The sequence below is a fragment of the Melozone crissalis genome, unplaced genomic scaffold (genome assembly GCF_028551555.1).
Source record: "Melozone crissalis strain CALT ecotype California unplaced genomic scaffold, PUWL_Pcris_2 ptg000012l_1, whole genome shotgun sequence".
Taxonomy (NCBI): domain Eukaryota; kingdom Metazoa; phylum Chordata; class Aves; order Passeriformes; family Passerellidae; genus Melozone; species Melozone crissalis.
In genome coordinates, this window is record NW_026535790.1 from 5,899,757 (window position 1) to 5,920,553 (window position 20,797).

The following is a 20,797-nucleotide window of genomic DNA, read 5'->3' on the forward strand; positions in this document are numbered from 1 at the left end:
AAACAAGTTTATGGTTTCTTCCCTAACACTTGAAGTAGGAAGCTGCAGCTGAGAGGAAGGGGGAAAGTGTTCTTCATATTCTGTGGTGAGACATTTCTGAATTAACCCATCTCCACTGTGGTTTTCAGGGATTGCTTTCTTGCTTACAATTAGCTGACGCTCTGCCAATTAATTCTCTGATTCCTAATCTAGCAGTCTCCCCAAAGAAGATGAATCAAATACCTGGGAACTGAAACTCAGCTCTCTCCCAGGCAATAAACCAGGAGAGGCAGGGGTTTGGTGGTACAGCTTTCCCACTGCCCTTTCCCAACAGCCTCTTCAGGCCTCCCCTTCCCTCTCCTGAGTCTGCAGGGGCTTATTAGCTAATGACCTACTTTGGCATCCCCAGATGCTTCTTTATGGTTAAGGAGTTAATGTTTTCCCCACCTAATTATTGAGCTAATTATTAGAAGTTAAACACTGGGGTAATTTGTTCACAGATTGGTCCAAACTTGAAGTTAATTTTTTTGCCAGCCCTGCACAAGTACTTCTACATGTGGAAGTGTATCCATTTTTTTCAAGCTCTGTTAGTTGGTTGCATGAAAGTTATTTGCTGCCTCTTCAAATCTGGCCTTGCTGAGTTTTTATTCTGACAATCTAGGCTGCATCCAGTGGTCTGAGCATCAGATTTTTCCCACTGGTTCCTCACTCTTGCCTAAGGTGCATTCTGCTCTCTGCCTGCCATTCTGAGACCATCAGATGTTTCTGTATTGGTTAATAAAACCTGGGCTGAAGGTGGACCTTCTGAATACACCCTTCAAAGCCCACATATGGATTAAAGATTAATTTTGATGTATCAGTATAAGCAGATTATGACAGCAGCATTCAAACTTGCTCTGTTGACACTCCATTATTTCTTCTTTCCAGTTCATAGTGACTATTCAAAAGTCAAGCTGGATAACTCATTGGGATGATACCTGGTATTAAAGTGTTTGTCCTTTACTGAATAAACACCATCTTCATCAGATTAAATCCCTAAGGACCTACCTCAACAACTTTCTTAATTAAATAATGATGGGCATCTCCTTTCAGCAACAGGAACCCAGGAGCTGTAAGACTCAAGGGTTGTTCATTTTTGGGTCAACCACCAACCTGACACCCAACTCACACCCTGAAACAAAAAGGAAAAAGAAAACTTCCTCAGTAATTTAGCTATGTTTCCTGCAAAAAAGGGGGGGAAAATTCCAGGAAACAAGAACTTTTACATAAGTAAATAGTGGATTATTCATTGGTACAAAGGACCAACAGAAGAGAAGGATGCAATGTCTCTCTGGAAACCTCACCATAAACATACATAAATTCCTTCAATAAATGTAGGAGTGCTGGATTTAAACAGGTAAAATCATGTGATCTATAGTTCTTTCTAGATATAAGTGCAATTCATTTTCTTATATAAGATCTATCTGAGGCATTATCCTAGAAAAATATGTCATTGTCAAATTAGCCCAGTTCTGTACTGGGATCTAATATTCTCCTTAAGATAGGTGTGATTTTCAACATGTGGGAGTACTCCAGAAATTCCTAAATCAGTGCCTGAGTGAAAAAAATGATTAACACTTATATATAGGATTTTTCAACAGAAAATACTAAATGGTTTTCATGAAGGAAATGTGCATAGTTAACTTCATCTTATGGATGGGGAAAAAAAAGAGATCCAGGCAAGTGCAGTGACATTTTAAAGGCTGTCCCCACCCTACCAGTGCCACCAACAGATCCATTTCCTGTCCACTGCTCATTTTAGTCTCAGAAGACCTCTCTTTCAATTCACAAATAAATAAGAACAGTCATTGCCCAGTGATGCCAAAAATGCCAGCGAATCCCAGAGAGGTGAAGATGTGTGAAGATGAACAGCAAGTGAGTGCTAAGGAAAGGTCAGGACAGACTTTCTCATAATATTTTTGCCAGGAAAGAACATCAGCTGTCTACTCCCCCAGCCCTTACATCTGGTACTATTTGTTCCCAATTCAAACTCCTCCCAGGATATTTGACTGAACACAGCTGGGACACTGCTGCATTGCCTGAAGCACATCCAGTCCAACAGGAGGACCCCAATTACAAACTTTCCTCTTCTGAGATGTGACACAATAGGGACCATCTGTGCATCTCTGTGATCTGGGAGTTGTGAGGATACCTGCAAAAAAGATACCCTGCCCTGCCCTGTTACTTTGATTTCCATCTCTGGAGCTTCCAAGGGTTTCTCTGGCTCACACTCCCAGCCTAACTCAGTAGAAAACAGAATTCTGTTGGCCTTGCACCCAGTACCATCACAAAACCTAAAGCTGAACAGTCAATTGAAGTTAAAACTAGAACTTTTTCTGGAGAAGCCAGCAGCTCCCTGCCTCTGCTCACATCCTGCTTTGTGCTGCAGTGACTGAGATTATTTTACAAGCACAAGCGAGAGAATTTTCCAAAGCAGGGAAGAACAGACTAAAATAAAACAGAACGGGGCCTCCAGCTGGGAACTTGTGCATATGAGGGAAAGAGATATGTGCAATAAAGTAACTATTTATCCATAATAAATATAATTTAAAAACATCAATTAGAGCTTGTCATTACATGACTTCTGCATCAGATCCCTTTCAGGCAAATAATAATTATTAAAAATAAGCTTACTGAATTACTTTCCATTAAAATGTTCTCACCTATTGAGGACTTAATTAACATACAATGAATTAACCATTTAAATAGAAATTACTTTCTTTAGTCAAATCTATTAGAAGCAGTTATTTATGGACTCTTGATTATAATAAATCCAAGAAACTCACACAATTACAGCGTGTCCATGTGTGTGTCCATCATTATTCCCAAAGCAATTGCAATTACAGGAGGCCAGTCAGCACTGGGCAGAAGCTGGGCTGAGGTTCTCTGAAGGACCAACAGCTACAAAATCTTTCTTGACAGCTCATGGCTGGCCTGGTTTGCTGGAGGAATGAGAATAGAGGGGCCAGCCACTGGGGTGCTGCTGAGGGATGAGTCTGGATCACATACAGATAGAGCATAAAGGGCAATGGTTTGGGGGAGCTGCCTGTGAAACACAATGGAAGCTGTAGCAGGAGCTCTCACAGTGAGGGCTCCTTTGTGTCATTCCTAGAGCATCGTGTCAGGCAGAAAATCCCAGCAGCCCATGCAAGGAACTGCTTAATCCACAGCAGAGATGACAGCAAAAATCTCCTTAGCTCAGAGTGACTTCTTTTATCCCTTGCCCAAGTTTCCAAAGATGGTGATGATGCTCAGAAGACAAAATCAGATTATTTAAACCAGTGTAACATCCTTTTACCTGCACATGTTATGTTACCTGTCTGTTCATGTTCAGTGGATGAAGCTACAAAATCTGATCAGTCTAAAACACCCCTGGAACAAATGCAAGGTACAAAAGGGCCCAAGAGCCAAGCACCATATAAACAGTGAGCAAACAGATTTGCATGTAAGCATTTTGGTAAAGAGGAGGATTTGGAGATCTATAAAAATAATCAGGCCCATAACAAGTCACAGAGATAATTAAATCAGTGAAATGAAATATCAAATGCTGGCAGCTCACAAAGAATTTGATGATGATAATAATAATAAGGACTCAGTGGATGAAAAGGAAGAGAGAAAATTGGTCCATTAAAAATAATGGTGAACAAAATGAGGACCATGTGATGGAGAAAAGGGCATGTTACACAATAATTTTAAATTGTTGTCTCTGTGAAGAGAGCTTTCTAAGGCAGTTATTTCTTCTTTATCACTGAAAGATCCTGTGCAAGCCTTGGAATATTCAACATCTCTAGAAAATAAGCCAGACTCTCAGCCAGGCTCTGAATTTGGCACATCTCCCTCACTCACTTCCAAAGAGGTAATTTGAAGGATCTGGGGAGTTGGATCAGTATATAACAATGCAGAAAATGGACCATGTACTACAATACACATTTATCCCCTGAATAAGAAGTTCATGGGCATTTTCCCATCTAGGAGTAAATATGGATTGAAGTATAAACCTTATTCCCATTACAAATACACTGGAAATGGGTATAAATATGTATTACGTAAATTAGGAATAAGAACATCATGTACATCCTAGCAGGGCCAATTAAAAAATCTGCAAGTCCAAAAATCTCCACATTGTATGAAATTTATCCTAGCAAAGCACATAACTAAATGGAAATATGTGTTTGAGGAAGTACAGACCTTTGAAAATCAGTGTTTGATTGAAGACAGGATGGTCAGGCTGTCTTGCTTGACTCACACTAACACTTCCATGGGACACCCTGGCTATCACTTCCCAACATTTATAATATTATAATATATATAATACTATAATATTCCTCTTTTCATCACAGGTTTTAGCAGCTGCCTGACACACTGGGAAGCAGCTCCACCATCAGCCCCAAGACCCTGGGAGCAGGGCAGGGCAGGATGGCTTTACCTGGAGGATGCTGCTCCTCACAGCTCTGTGCACACACAGTCTTTTTTAAATCAAGTGATAACAAAGGCCAGAAAAGAATGATGCAGGAATATCCTTCCAGCTTGATGAGGAATGTATTCCACTTGATCTGATGCATTGTTTTGTTCAGCTCATCTACCACTTGGGATTTGCTTGGTGCTTCTGACAGCACAGAAGGTAAACACAGGAGAGATTCTCATTCCCCTGCTGACACACACACACACACACACCGTGAGCTCTCACCGAGTGTGCTGGGTGGAGGCTGCTGAGGGCTCAGGATGGAGCTGAGCAGCTCAGGCTGGCACTGCAGCTGCAGGAGGGAGGCAAAAGGCGACTCCCTCTTGTGCATCCCTCTTGCTCCTGCTCCTCCTGTAACGCTGTGCTCCCACTCGCAGCCATTGGAATGCAAATGATGGCACCGGGTCTGACACCTGTAACTGGTGTTAGACTGGGGGGAAGCTGCTCTGGAGTGGTGGGGATGTGCTGGTGGGCACTCTTTGGGATGGGGTGATTGATGAGCACTCACTGGGATGAGGTGATGGGCACTCTTTGGGATGGGGTGATTGATGGGTACCCATTGGGATGGGGTGATGGACACTCATTCACTGGGATGTGCTAGTGGGCACTCTTTGGGATGTGCTGATTGATGGGTACTCATTGGGATGGGGTGATGGGTACTCACTCACTGGAATATGCTGATGGGCACTCACTGAGACAGGTGAACAGCTCCTAGAAAAAAATCTTGAGGTAGATTCACACCAAAGGTCAAAAGTAAATTACAGTTGAAACTCTCCTAGTGATGATAATTTCTGAATATGTACTTGTACTTACAACATCCACAAAGGCTGCACATTCTTTCTTTTCTGCAGTAATGTGAGATGCAGGCAACCCTGAGGTACCGAGTGCCGGGCTCTGATCCGCGCTCAGGAAGCTCTGACAGATCAGAGCTGTGAGCAATGCTGATGTACACTGTGTGTTACTGAGGAACACTGGAAATCAGCAGAAAGATGAAACATCTGCTTTGTCAGAGAAGGAGGGAGCTCTGTGCAAAGCAGCTGTTTATTATCCAGAACTGTGCCATGTAACAATTATACACCAGACCCTCAATCCCAAATGGGCTCTAGAGGGGAGCTGATTTTAGGAACCAGGAAATAGAACGAGCACAGACATGTCATAAATTGTCAGTTTTAACATTAAAATAAATACATTTAAATATCTAAATAACACCTGTGTTTCCTTCCCTCCTTCCAGGTATGACACTCATCCTGAAAATTCCAACACACAGCATCGTTTCTTGAGTTAGTCAAGCCAAAGAAACATATTTGGGATACAAACTTGAAGTGAATGCATTTATCAAAACTTAATGAGGGCTATAGCATTCAACTACCCTTTTCAAAGTTCATAACAGCAATTGCACTAGCCCTGGGTACAAGCTTCTGAACTGATGATAAGAAGTTTTGATGAAGCCTGACTCCAGAATGCATTTATAGTTTATTGAATAGTCTTTGGTACAGGGAAGTAACAATATTGATTAATGATCCAAGGAATTTCCAATAAGAGATAAATACGAAGAATCAAAATATTGGTATCATTTTTCAAAATATTTTCTTAACTTTCACTAACAATAAACAGTAAGATAGGTCCATACATCAGTGTTTATGTGGCTGACATAAATGCAAAATAGGCATTTTTCCAGTTCTGAAATTGCGCATATAGTCAGTTAAGATCAGAAATTTACCCAACAAAATGTTACTGTTCAAAATCTTGATCAGTGAGTGAGTCTAAAATGTTTCATGTGGAAGATTTCTATATGGACAGACTTGTGGGATCCAAACCAGCCAAAAGGGGGTTCTGCACCTCTATGGCAGACCAGTCAGGCCCATCCTGGTAATGCAAGCACGCAGCTCAGCTCTGGTGCCTGGGAATGTGCCTTGGCACACTTTAACTTATTCATGGGAAAGCAGCCTGTGAGTTCAAGAACAGTGTCACACAAACTCTGACTTCCCAGGCAATTCATAGAGGCTGCCATTCATCCTGTATTTGACCCAAGGTAGGTAAAAATCAGCCTGGGTGATAAATCATGCAATAATTTGAAACACAACTGCTTCTGGCTTCTGTGAAGTCATAGGAGCTCACTGAAATGAAGTCTTAACCAGGAGGCTGCAGAGCAGTGACCCATAAGAAAACCTAATGGGCTTCAGCCTCTGCTTGCAGCCTGCCCACACCAAGACATGTCAGATGCAGAGCCAGGTTTACAGAAACAATGCAGGACATTGAGCCAAGTCTCTCAGCATCATGTTTACCATGCTGCCCTAAAAACACCTGCCTGGCTTTGTCTGCTAGCGCAGCATTTTGCAATTTCTACAAATTTATGGACTGCTTTTCCCTTCAGGATGCTGCTTTCTTTGTTGCCCAAATGTATTCACCCTCTAGACCGTACAGTCTTCTCATTTCAGCTCCTCTGTACTCTTTTTCCTGTCCCATCCTCCTCTGCAATTTCTCTTATTCTTCTGTTGTTTGTATCCCACTTATCTAAATCCATGTGAAAATAGCATGGAACCAATATGTTTGCCTAAAATTATTTGCTACAAATATACCAAAAGGATCATATTCCCTCTTCTGTCTCTTCCCTTGAGGAAACATAGTCATTAATTTGATTTCCAGCTTTCATTTTTTTTTTAAAGAGAACAAATGACAATTATTGTTAACTTTGAAGTGTGATCTTTAGCATGAATAATTCCCCAGAAGAAACATCTGCTTTACAGATGAGTTGTGACAGCAGACAATATGCTTCCATGTTTTGTATATTCATATTTGAGTGGCAAGAGGTGGGACTGGGGCTAACTTTCCAGCTTTACACTGCAGTCCTAAGGGGCCAAGATTTCTTCTCAGGAGTGATTCCTGGCCTTTTGGGGTATTTTTTAAATGATGTTGGCCCTGACACAGTATCTTTGTGCCTCAAGAGGTGCCCACATCAGCTACCAAATGTTACTTGGCTTTCTGTGTGTCCAGCCCCAGAATGACCTGTCTGTATGTCCAGGGCCCCTGGACATCAATGTTCTGTCTTTCTTGCACTTCCTATTCAGCACGTGGCCCAGGTTTCTGCCTGTGCCCAGCAAAGCTTGGCTGGCAGCCCATCTCTCCAGCTTGTTAAAGCTGCTGTCTGCACAGCAGAATGGGTTTTAGCAACAGCTGGACCTGGGCCAAATCTTGTCATCTAAATTCAAGTTCAAACTTCTCCAAACTTTCAGGCCTTTTAGCATCCTTGGCTGACACTTTCTGAGCTGGCTGGTGGATTCAGATTGTTTTAGTATCCTTACTAATACACAATGCACTGCAAAATAAACATCAAACAGGAAAAGATTGGGTGTGCTTAACTAGAAGCTCTTTTTGCAAGCAAGGAAGGAACAATCTTTTTCCTTTGTATGTCAAATAGGTTGAGCAGCAGTAAACAGAAGATTCAAGACATGTATCAAGAAAATTATTTCATGGGAAGAGATATGAAAGGAATAGTTTACCTGGAGGCAGAGTGGTTCCATCAGAGGGGAATCTCTGAAGACAGATTAGACAGGCAGCTGTCGGGACTGGTGCAGTTATCCCATTTGGAGGAGGAGGACTGGGTGGCCTCTCAAGCCTGGAATTCTTATCTTTCCTACCAGCTGCTTACCCTGTGCTGGTCTCAAGGGAGAAGCTTGCACTGGAAACATCTTCCTGCAAAGAAACTCCACAACTTTCCTCCCTTTTGCTTTACCACTGCTGACCCTTGGAATCACAGAATCATGGAATATCTTGAGCTGGAAGGGCTCCACAAGCATCCTCAAAGTCCAGCTCCTGGCCCTGCACGGGACAGCTGTTGCTATCTCATGGTGATCAGATAAGGAAGGTTTATCTTCATCCAGTACAAAAGTGAGATTTGACCTGTGGTACTTTGAGCAGCCTCCCAGGCCATGCAGCCTTCCCATTGCAGCCTGTCCCCTGAGAGAGACATACAGGGAAATACAGATTTTAGTTTGAGAGAGAGAGAGGATAGATGGCATCTATCACATGCCTTTTCCTTTTCAGTCATACCCTTCTTCCAGTTGACAGCTCTGGCTGCTTTAAGTACTGAGCTGAGCTTTGAGCTCCTCAGCTCTTAGACCACCTTGATGCAGAGTGTTGCAGTTGGGAGTTTAGATTCCTTATAAATCCATTTTCCCTGAGATCTCCCAGCACTTCACATATAACTGCCAGCAGCCACAGCACATCTCCAGCACAGAGCAGTGCAGGAGCCACTGAGCCCCACAGGATTTGCTGAGAACCAGAGAAAGCTGGAAAGCCCTCAGCTTCCATGGAATGGGAATGGGAGCTGGCAACACAAGCTGCTTCACCAGAAAATATCCAATATTTTAATACCTCTTCTTTTTCTCCTCTCTGTTACTAAGAAGTGACTTTTTACATCATATTATTTATGAAATATAGCAACATTTAAAGGTAGAAAGGAAATAAAATGAGAGCCATGCAATATACACATGGACACTCTTACCTGATATTAACAGACAGGAATTACTATAGGAAATATTCCCTATTGCCCATAACAGAGTGCAAATCTTCTAGATTTGTTTGGCTACATTTAATCTCATTAGAGACTAGGGAAAAAATTTAAATCTTAGTGATTTGTAAAATGCTCCACCAACACAGGCAATTGCATTGCTACTTGAAAGAAACAAGTGAAATTAGAAAGCTATTGAACATACAGACAAGAAAATGTCTTCTTTTTAATGTTCCCATGATTCACAAAAGCCCATTTTCAATCCGAAGCTGCCACTGATGAGGTATTTCAGTATATTGAAATAGGATTGCAGGAAGGTGTGTCATGGACAGGAATGTTCTTATTAAACTATGAAAACAATCCTCTCAGAAAACACAAGCAGCACAAGAAAAACACAAACCATGTTTATAAGCTGACAGCAGAGCACTTTATGAGATTTATCTTTATGAGATTTTGAAATTCAAACAGCTAAACTCTTGGGCTGTCTGAATATTTGATGTTATAGGCAGATGCTTTAGGAACAGATCATCTTATGGAGCTGGTGTAGCTCTACAGACTCTACACACTTATTTACTAGCTGAGCTGTTTACCCACACAGGAGTTGAAGATCTCAGAAGCTGTAGAGAATGTCAGTAGCACTGTTCACATGCAAACAGAGTTATTTCCTATTGATTTCCCTGGGAACTGAGAAACAACAGGCAAACCTCTCTGTCCATACCATCACCTCCTTATGAATCCATTGTGCAGGTTGTTCTTTTCTTTGGTTATGCTTATTTTCCATATTTATTTATTTATTTAGGCATTTAGTACACACTCAAAATGGAAATGAAACTACCCTGAAAATATTTGGTGTCTTTAACTGCTCACAAGGGGTTTGCACATGGTTGAAGTTAGCCCAAACTGCTCAATGGTGTTCACCCAGCAACAAAGGCCTGATCCAAGGCTAAGGGAAATCACTGGAAATCTTCCTAATGCCTTTTGCAAGGTTCATATCTGGCTGTGTACGAACTGCACTATCCTCTGTGTCTTATTGCATCTTGATCACAAGAGAAAGAAAAGGATAATCCCAGCTGATCAGGGCATGTTTGTATAAATATGCACATTTTGTATCCATATGTCCTTTTCAACCATATGTCCTTCATTTTTATCTGTAAAAGGAATTTAACTGTGTTTGCTATACATTTTGATAAAATCTAAGATGGAAAATTGCAGAGAATTAAATGTTCTTCAAGGACATTTGCAGTTTACAAGAAACAGAGAAACTGTTTTTGAAATGTAACTAAACCCAAGCTTTTGAGAGTGCTATAGATAACAGTGAGCCAGAATGGCCTCCCAGAGCCCAACAGCAGCAAAAACATCCATGAAAAATTCCTCTGGGTCCTGGGGGGGAAAATAGCATTTATAACTGAAAGTACTGGGACACTTCATGCCTTTAAGCAAAATAATCACTTAAAAACCAGAAGGAGCCTTCAGTGAGATCAGCAACCGCATCTTTACCAGTGATAAATGTAGTAAGAATTAGACCATCGTTCAGGGTGTTCTGAACTCAAGGCACGACTGCCAAGTAATTGTGATGAGGAGCTGCACTTCAGTCCTTACACACTCACTTTATTGCTCTATCTACCCACTGTGCAAGACCTACAAGGCTCTGCCACAGAATATATTGCCTGTGATTAAAGATGTGCTGCACTAAACAGGACAGAAAAGCTTCAGAGCCAACTGGATGAAGAATTAGCGTGGAGCAGCTCCAGTTTTATAAATGACAATACCATGGGAAAAACAGATCTGGGGTAATTAATTTTACCTTTTTGTGCTTCAGTTTTCTGATATGCAAAATCAGAAACTCATCTCTGCATTGCAGATCCCTGGCTCCTGGATGAGACCTGCCTTGGGACTGGCCAGTTTAGTCCAAATGTGAAGGTGTGCATCTGCCTCCAGCCCCTGCCAGGAAAACAGAGCATTTTTTCCTTTGCTACAAAACAATTAAGCTAGTTCAGTTAGAGTATGGAGCTTTGCAGCTCTTTTGGGATTTATTTGTTCACTCTTTTTTTTGGAGTGAAGGATATGGCCAGCAGCTTTCAGGTATCATCTAGGGACTGCAATACCACCACAATGGTCTGTGGACAGCTGTGGGCCAATTTTTAAACAGCCAGCTCTAGTACTTATTGCAGGCTGAAGAGGCACAGGGAGCTCAGCAACTCCATATCACATATATTTTATTTTGCCTTTTGAGCAGCTTCTGTCACTCACATTGAATTGCACGCAGCCATGGCTCCAATTATCCAACCTAGCTAATTAACAGCACATTGCTGCGATCCTGAGTTACCCTGTGGGAGCTGCAGACTAAAGATCATTAAGAACCGCTGGCTCGTGTTTTAAACAGAAACAGCAACTCTTCTCCCTCTCCTGGCCTTCCTAATTCTCTAAGGCAGTGTTTGAAAAATGTTTAAGTAAAACTGGTCACTTAGTAAATGGGGCATTCTCAAATTTATGAGCAGAACCTCAGACAAAACTGTCCCGGTAGTTTGTTAGCGCCTTTGAATTAATTCTCACAAACAAAGTAACTTGCTCGTGGCAGGGACACATTTGGAAATGCGGTCAGAGCTGACTTATAAAGAGGTTGTAGAAGACTTTGCTAATGATTACATGCCACCACTGCTTTTGGCTCTTGCTCCCACAGCACATTTGCAGCAGAGCAAAGGCAGACCCCTAGGAGCAGCAGTCAGAAATCCGCCTGCCTCAGTGAGCCTGAGCCTCTCAAGTAGGACAGGGCTCTGCTGAGACCTCGTGCCTGGAAATGTCTGTGGGCAATACTTTCAAAGAACCTTCAGAGATTAACTTGTATAGTTAGAGTCTCTTAAGAGAGACAAAGTTAATTGCTGCAATCACTTTATTTATGAATTTTAGAATTAATCCGGGCTTTTAACAAGTTTTCAAGGCATTTTATTTTATGGTTCCATGTCTTGAGCCCTAGAGAAAAGGATCTATTTTTAATTTCTGTCATTTCAGCCATGTTACAATCTGAATAATACAATTTAAACAGGCAATTGGTGGAAGTAATAGTTAACAAGTCACAGTGAATCCCAGCAGCACTTACTGAAAAACAAGTGATGCAACAAGCAAAGACAAGGTTAGTCAGGTAAATAAACATGACTTGAAATTAACTTTGCTGGCCAGAAAAAGTGTTTCAGTAGAGTGAAATTACAGCACTTTATAAGAAATAAAGTGCAGTTTATCATAAAAGAGAGAACTGATTTACTATATTACTGGCAGTGAATTGTAGCACAACTTCATGAGGGACCAAATTCTGTCCTCTAGCATCAAAGTTGTAATAAAAGTTTAAATGGCCATTCACCAGAGGTTTTACTACATTTACTATGTTAAAATTGGAAGAACTGAAAAGGTGAAGACCAAAAAATCTTGAAAGGGTGACATTTTCTGTGATTTTGAAAGCTGGGATGTATTGAAGCTTCAATAGCTTTTATTATTGTTGTCCTGTGCAAATACCTTCCTTCAATAACAGACTGATATAATCAGTCCTTCCTATCTGCTCTGAAACAAAGCATCCACAGACATTAACATGCAAGGGAAAAGCAAATGAGAGGCACTGTGTGCATTGGTGTCTCTCCAGGGGCCTCCTTCCTCAAACATCACCCACTTGTCTTTCCATGCAGTGACCAGGAATAAACCCCATGAGCCAGCTGGGGCTCAGATCCACGCCTGACCTTTGCACCTGAATTTACACACACAGCTCTTACAAAGAATATTGACCCTGTTGTTTAAGAATTTAATTCTTTGTGACAGAATTCTTTGTTTCTCAAGTTTTTAAGCTGTACCATACATTCAAATTAAATAATGGTAAATAATGAGATGAGTGAGAGGAATAAAGGCAGAGAATTATTTGGGAAAGTGCTGGCAAATGTGGCAAGGGACCACCAGCAAGGTCCTTGGTGGGGTGGGGGACAGGGACAGGGGAAGAAGAGTAGCAGCCCTGTGCTCAGAAAAAAGGAATGTGCAGCAGGTCAAGGGAATTTGCCAGTGTCAAGTGGGATTGAGAGACTGCCTCTGTGTGAGGCAAATCCCTGCAGATAGGAAGAACTGGGTGGCATTTTTAAGGTGAGATTAAGGTATGTGAAACAAGTGACAAGATAGGAAGCCATAGAGAACTGAGAATATGTAAGTGGAAGATAAGATCAGAGCAGCAAGGAAGATCATTCAAGCTGGGGAGATGAAAAGCACAGAGCTGACAACTGGCTCTCACTTCATTCTGTGCTTAAAATTAAATCCATGCTTAAGTGCCTCAGTGAATTGAGGCTGCTGGAAGGGTAATCTTCTAAGTAACCAGTAAGGAACACTGAACTCCCTTTTATTGTATATACACACAATCCCACAAGGATAAAGAAACTAGCATTTCTTTGCAAGACTGATTTTATTCTGGTCTTGGATATTTCAGTGAAGTTGCTACAGCTGTCCTGCCCAAGCCACAGAAAAAGGGAAGCCAACAAAGGGCCAGGGCATTAATGTGCAAAGGGCTTTAGCAGACACAGAAATGAGTCCTGACTGTCAAAGAAAGGACAACTTTTGATGATTCCTATGCTCACCTCAAGGTAAGCCTCAGAGGCCAAGAATGATGTAGGAAGATGAGATGCTCTTTCACTGCAACTAAATCTTTTTAATGTTTTCTCCTTTTCTTTTATATTTTTCAGACACTATTCATTGTGTTTTGGTAGCCTCAGATGTTGTTTTGAGCATATCACATCCTGTTCACTTCAGAATAAGAGTGAAAAGAAAGTCACACATGGAAGAGATGCTGTATAAAAAGTCAAAAGTCGATTAAATTGTGTCCAAATAAGAAAGAAATTTGAGCACCAAATTCTCTTGCTCTGCCCCAACCTTTCAGAGATGATATAGGTTTAGTAAAAGGAGGAATTTAGCCAAGACAAACACGTGCCTCTGAAGCATAGGATGAGGATATATTACAGTGGCACAGGACCAGAATCACACAGGGAGCCTGCTCACACCCAGCCCTGGCTGTGCCACTCACAGACCTCAGGGCTCATGAGCCTTGTCTTGGGGACAGCCTAATGATAAATTGTATTTAGACACTGTTCCTTGCAGCACAACCTCCCAGAGCATCTCAGGACAGGCTCTTTAGTAGCTGTCAGGAGCAGGCAAGAACAATAATTCCCTTTCCCCAAGCCTCACACATCCCCTGCAAGGCAGCTGTGCCCATCCTGGCCAGCACAGGGACCCAGTGCCAGCCCTGGCACTGAGTGCTGGGCATTGTCCTCACTGTGCCCCCTGAGCAGGTGACTCTGCTTGGGGCTCACCTGTGCTGACTGGGGTATTTCTGTGCTATTTGCAAACAGAACTGTTCTTTCCCCCCTAGAGATATCACTCTAATTACCTACTTGCTGCCTCTTTCTACCTGACCTCCAGTCTTAAGAAATTCAATGATTTATTCAAATCTTTTTGCATCCCCCCTGAGGGCACCTATAAATTAACCTGCTATCATGTTTAGAGTACTTGGGTTGATTTATAAAGATGCCTACAAAATAAATGACCTTGCAGATGGACAAGTCTTTAAACACATTTTCACATATGAAAGATATGAATTGCAGTACTTTAGAGAACACAGCAGTAAAACTCCAATCAAAAGAAATAATGGAGGATTAAAATAAGAGACCCACTCACCAGAAGTCTAAGATGTGCAGAAGATTTACTTTTGTAGATTAAAAATGTAGATGAAGCTTTGAATTCTAGGCTTTCTAAACTGTAAAGCTTTGTGATGTTAGCAAAAAAAGGACTTTTGAAAACCTTTCAAGATCTGAGACAATGAGAAAGAGAGAGCTTATTTGTTCACTTAATGGAAGGTCTCACTCAAATTAGACAGGTTGATTCTCAGAGCCACCATTTTCTGCAAAGATGAAAAAAATAGAGAAATGCCAAAATGAGTGTGATTTTAGGGAACTGACTACCATAACATCACCGAGTTCTTATGAATGACAGCACTGTAGAACTGACATTTCATGTGCTTCAGCAAAGTATGCTACATTTCTATTTAGAGCCCCTATAGAAGTTAGTGATGGAGGAAAAGATCCAGAAACTATTCCCAGTCCACCCCGACTCCCTTCAGAATGAATACATCAGAACACAGAATCAGGTTTTAGAAATGAGCTGAAGTGAATAGGATTGCATGGGCAGAATGTCAAAATGTTTCTGATGATTCACTCACTAACTTTGCACAGAGAGGAGGGTTCAAACCACACCACTCAGATCCTCACTCAAATTTCCTCAAAGTCTGAAAATTAGTTTCTCTCAACTCCAATGTACAGTGTGCACTCTCTTCCCTTTAATACCTGCAATATATTGTCAGGTAAATAGGATAAACACCAAAATCCCCTTCCCTGGAAATTCCCTTTGCTGGAAATAGCCACAGCTTCCCACCCCCACTTTCTTAACCCACACATGTCCATTGACTGTTTTCTTATCTACTGAGGGTAGGATCAGTCCCAGTTTGGCTCATGTGAATGCATTCCCCTCTCTTAGGGCCCTTACTCAGTCTGAAACCTGGTGAAACACCAGGGAAGGAAGAGCACAAGCAGGACTCAGACCTCTCCTGTTATTTTGCACTGATACTCTCTATAGTATCAGAAATGAAGTGCAAGGAATTCAGAGCCAGGGCAGCATTATCTGGGCTATCCATGGGCCAATCCTGTTCTGGACTTAAGCAGCCTGGAGCACTAACAGTGTGCTTAGTACCCAGCATATTGAAATGCATCTGTTCTTGTGCAGTGAAGCCATAGTAACCATTTCCTCCTCTCAGTGGGAGACAGGAGGGTTGAGCATTTTTGGAAGTCAAGCAGCTGCTTTAAGGAATGTGATCTACATTGGGAGTGAGGGGTGAGAGGAAGAGAGAAACCAGCAGAGATAAAAGGAGCCATGGCTGGCTTTGCCTTTGCAGTAACTCCTGCAACTTTCCATGGCCCACATCTAGAGGCTGCCCTTTGTGAGAGCAAAATCCTCTGCTCACAAAATCCCTTCATGAAGAGACATAAATGTTTAGCCCATCTGAAAGAAACTCTGCCACTCTGCCCTGGGGCACACAAGGGCTTGGCTGGGCTCCCTCCTCAGTCAGGTGTTTTACAGGACACACTGATGGCATTCAAGCTATGGGTCCTGAATTGGTGTTTTCTGGGGCTGTCCCAGCCTGGCTCATTTTCCTGATTTTGTCTTCCAAGAGCACTCTGCAGGAAACTTGAGACTGAAGGTTTCTATTAAAAGCAGCTCTCTTTAGTTCAGTTTATAGCTCTGTTGCCATTTATTTTGCTAAGAACTCATGTTTAGAACAATCAGGAAGTCTGCTGTGGCTTGATAGAAGAAAATACTTTTCCAAACAAAGTCCCTACAACAGATAGGACTGAAATACCAAAATATTCAAATATTTATGTGTGTAAGTAATGAGCAATATAACAGGTCTTACATTCTTCTCCTATAGCAGCTGAACCACTGGAAGAGATTAAACAGAAGCCAGAGAATTTAAACCAGCAATTAAATCTTTCATCAAAAGTAGATATCAAATAGACACTCAGTAGGTTTTCTATAATGGTGGACCACAAACTAATTATTGACCCAAAACAATGCTTGGTGGATAAAAGCTCTCCCTCCTACTCCATCATAACACCTATCAGTTTCAGAACACTTTCCAGTTAAAGACTACTGTGAATAAGTGGGGTTATTAATACAAAAATACAGGCATAGTGATGGAAGCTATCCACAAACAGAGTGAGTTTAAGGAAACACAGGAGGAAGCATCCAGAATCTCACAAAATTACACTCAGCTTCCTGGGAAATACTTTCTAAAATGGGCTTAGGGATATTCCTGTCTCTGTGCCATCTCCTCACAAATTCTCTGTTCAGATTTCCCAAATTACACATTTCACCTCATCCTGAGGGAGCAAACAGAGACCTCCTTAAGTGCACTCAGACACCACTACACGGACTGTTACATTCTAAAATAGATTTTGTGGTGTATTAGTAGGCATTTTTTAAATTATACAGCTCTGTCAGAGCCCAAATACTCCATCATTAGCTACTCACAACACCAAGAGAGTGCACATTAGACCCAGTTGTGGGTTTAAATGGGTGTAATGCAGCTCAGTCCATGCTTTTAACTTGTAAAGGAGTACATTGAAGAAAATGTCTCTGTCACATTTCTTGGCAAGAACATACTTGAATAAGTCCCATTTTGAGAGTGACAGAAAGTCTTTAACACAAAGTGTCTCAAAGTATAACCATTCCCTGGTACTGATTCAATAACTTAAAATTATCAATCCTTTACCCTAAATCTGCAGATTGAAGGAGAGTTTTGGTAATGACCAGCACCAGGCAGTTCCATTTAATTGCAACTTGGGCACCTTGGAAGAAGAAAACCCCTTGCTGACTTGCAAGCTTGCAAAATTTATGTTCCAAATAGCTCTAAAAGCTTGTAAGCTTAGGGCAGATATAATTAATGCAGCAAGTTTAGCTGGAGCATCAGTGTGGCTGCACAGATAACTTGATTGTTTGGGACAAGTGAGCAGGAGCAAAGGTTGGGTCTGTCCCTGGCTTTGCAAGGAGGAGCAGTCCCCTCAGCACACACAGGGTGTGACACTTCCATGCCACAGCCAGGGCTCCTGCTGGTGGCACATCAGAATGTACATGTCTGTTTGATGCCTCAGGTTTTAGCTTTTGTATTTTCCAGATTCTGTGCTGCTTTAGTGTGCACTTCTGAGCTTCATATTAGGGGATGGTGAGCTCTCTTCACATTGAAGACAAAACAATTCCTCCTCTGGCTGGGACCAGGGGAAAATGATCCAAATTTCAGGCCCAAGAGCACAAACAACATGGACTGAAGAGAGAAAAACAAGAAGGATGGGACTTCATGGGCTAAAGCTGGAATTGGACAATTAACTCCAATATGCAAATGGAGCAGAACTCATAAAAGTGAGAGATCCTGTGACTGGTCATGCATTCTGTGACCATTTTGGGTTCATCTTGAGCCCTGGTTGGGCTCTTGTGCTGCCCAAGGTGTATCATTGAGGCCTTCTAATAAATCCCTACTTTATTCTTTAGCTCTGTCCAGCCTCTGTCCTAGGTCAGCCTTCACAAGGCATCATGTTTAGCATCAGACAAATGTTATGGACTATTCATCCTTCTCTGACCAAAGGAATATTTAAAAGCAGCTCTGTGGAGAGCCAAAGTACAAATCATGCTAAGAGTGATTAAACAGATATTTTTTTAGACTATAACTATTTAAAGGCTGTAGCCCAAAAGCTGTATTGGTGTGGTTTCCCTGAAAGCTCAATCAATCAACAAAAAGCTGTATTAAAAATCAGCAGAGAGAATCACAGAAGCCTGGTCTTTTTAACCTGTAAATAACCAAACATTAACACCTGTAAATATCCAAACATCTTTCATTTGAAACCTTCATTAAACTTGAAATCTTGGAGATCCCATTAATAGTGCAAGGGAGATGCTGGATGGTAAAACAGGAATTGTGCATACCTCAGTCCTAAATTGCCATGCAGTATAAAATCCTCATCAAGCCCATTTTCCCTCCACATCTAAATACATCAATGGAAGTATCTAATTTACCATTCCCAAAGAAATCAAGTTCAATCCCAAAGACTCCTTCAAGCTCAATAGTGAGCCTCAGGCACAGCCAGCATAGAATACATGAAGAAATCACCTCTGATATATGCAATAAGTGAGCTTTATGCAAGGAAAATTGGAGAACTGTCTGTTGGATAAAAAGATATATTAATTTTAATTCAATTCAAGTATTTCTGTTGCCATCATAGATGAGCTTGATGAAGAAGCATATAGCATTATTCATTTACTTCCTCATTTTAGCAACTTTGTTTGTACATTATTATCTCCTTAATACAACCTTCTCCCTCATTTCATAGCCTTTTTCATTTTTTTACATCTCCTAATTCAGCAAACATACCTAAGTGGTCCTCAACAATATGACATCTTATGACTCTTGCAACAATTTTGAACACATCCTCATGGGCAAACATTTTAAAACTCTTTCTTCCAGTTTGCATTGCTTTGGATCTGCCAGCCATGTTTCCATCTACCATCCAAAGAGATGAATTTGCTGTCTCAATCCTGCAAGATCCCTCATCCTCCACACTCCAACTCAGCCCAGCTACAGCCTGTTTATCTGTTTTATAGGGGCTGAATTGTTATTTCTGCTCACTGAGCAGCCAGCAGGGTGAGCATGCTATTCCTGTTCCCTACAAAGTATTAATTTTCTAATCTCACCCATTAACACTATTTCTGTAGCATTTACAGCCTCTGTGTTTTCTCTACAGAGGTGGTCATGGTCTATTATTAAGCTTTTCATTAGAACTGAATACCTAAACTAATAAAAGCTAGGGATTGTCAAAACACTACATGCGACCATGTTTAAAATATAACACCAAAATGTAATTACCTTCACACTGCTCTTCCCCCAAATGTCTCTTCATGCCAGGATAGCTTTTACCTATAACATGATCAAAATCTAAAATCAAACATTTTTAACATTCAGGAACTTGAATAAATCAATTAATCCATTTCATAAATATTATTAAGTATGAACAGCTGCTCAAGATTTCACTTCTTAGACATTAGAAAAAAATATATAAATCAAAGTAGAGAAGTCTTTTTCCCACTGCTCATTGCCCCTTAACTTCAAGTTTCTTCAATATCTCCACATTTTCATCTGCTCCTACATGTTCAGAACAGGCTGTAGTTAGAGTTTCACACAGATCTGGTTTCACACAGATCTCCTGGATCTCACTTGATGGCAGATGTTTTCAGGCTTTCACATTGCGTTAATGTTCTCAGGTGTAGACCCATCTTTGAGTACAAGGTTTTCAGAGTTGTTTCCCCCCTCTCTCTGGAGATCTGCTTGGCTTGTAATTCACAGAAACCTGACAGATTTCTATTTTAACAACCTCCATTAAGATTTTGCATCTTGCTAGACTGTCTGTGAAGTGATGAAGAACAGAATGCAGAATTATGGGATGGAAGGGACCTCCAAAAATACCTAGGTCCTTCCCAAATCCAAATCAACTCTACCTAGCCATTCCCAACAGAAATTTGTCTTGCCTTTCTTCTTTAAAAAGAACTGTAATCTCTTCCAGAAATTACTTCACTGTTTCAATATCATCACTGAAAGACAGACAGTCTTATTATCCAACCCGAATTTCTAATGTAATTTTTTAGGGCTAACCTTGAGCAGTGCAGGTGTACCCACAAGTGCTGGCATTTGATTTCTTGCAAGGGAGGCTGTACTCCGTGTCTGGGTAGAAAGCCCATAGGAACAGGAGCACCCAGAAGAGCTGCAGGATGTCCCTCTCAGGGATTTGTTTCCTGCACATCAAACCCACATTAAGGACTCACTACAATAGAAGGAAAACATCTCAAACATGTAGGAGTGATATGATAGATTAACTTCAGCAAAGTCGCACTTTGATAATGGCTCTAAGGCTCTTTATCACAGAAGGAACTTCATCTTCATGGCATTAAAAAGCAACAAAGCATGGGCCCGTAAGAAAATGTAACACACAAGAATGTGTGAGAAAGCCCCTGCTCATCAGGCAGCAAGCTGAACCACAAATAAACACATCTCAGGCACTGCCAGGTATTTATGGGGCAATAGCTTCACACAGCTCAACATATCACATTCAATGAGAAATGATAACATTAAACCACACAGATTTGCTACCTAAAAAAATATTGCTCCTGATCAGTTTTGTCTAATATTGTGCATT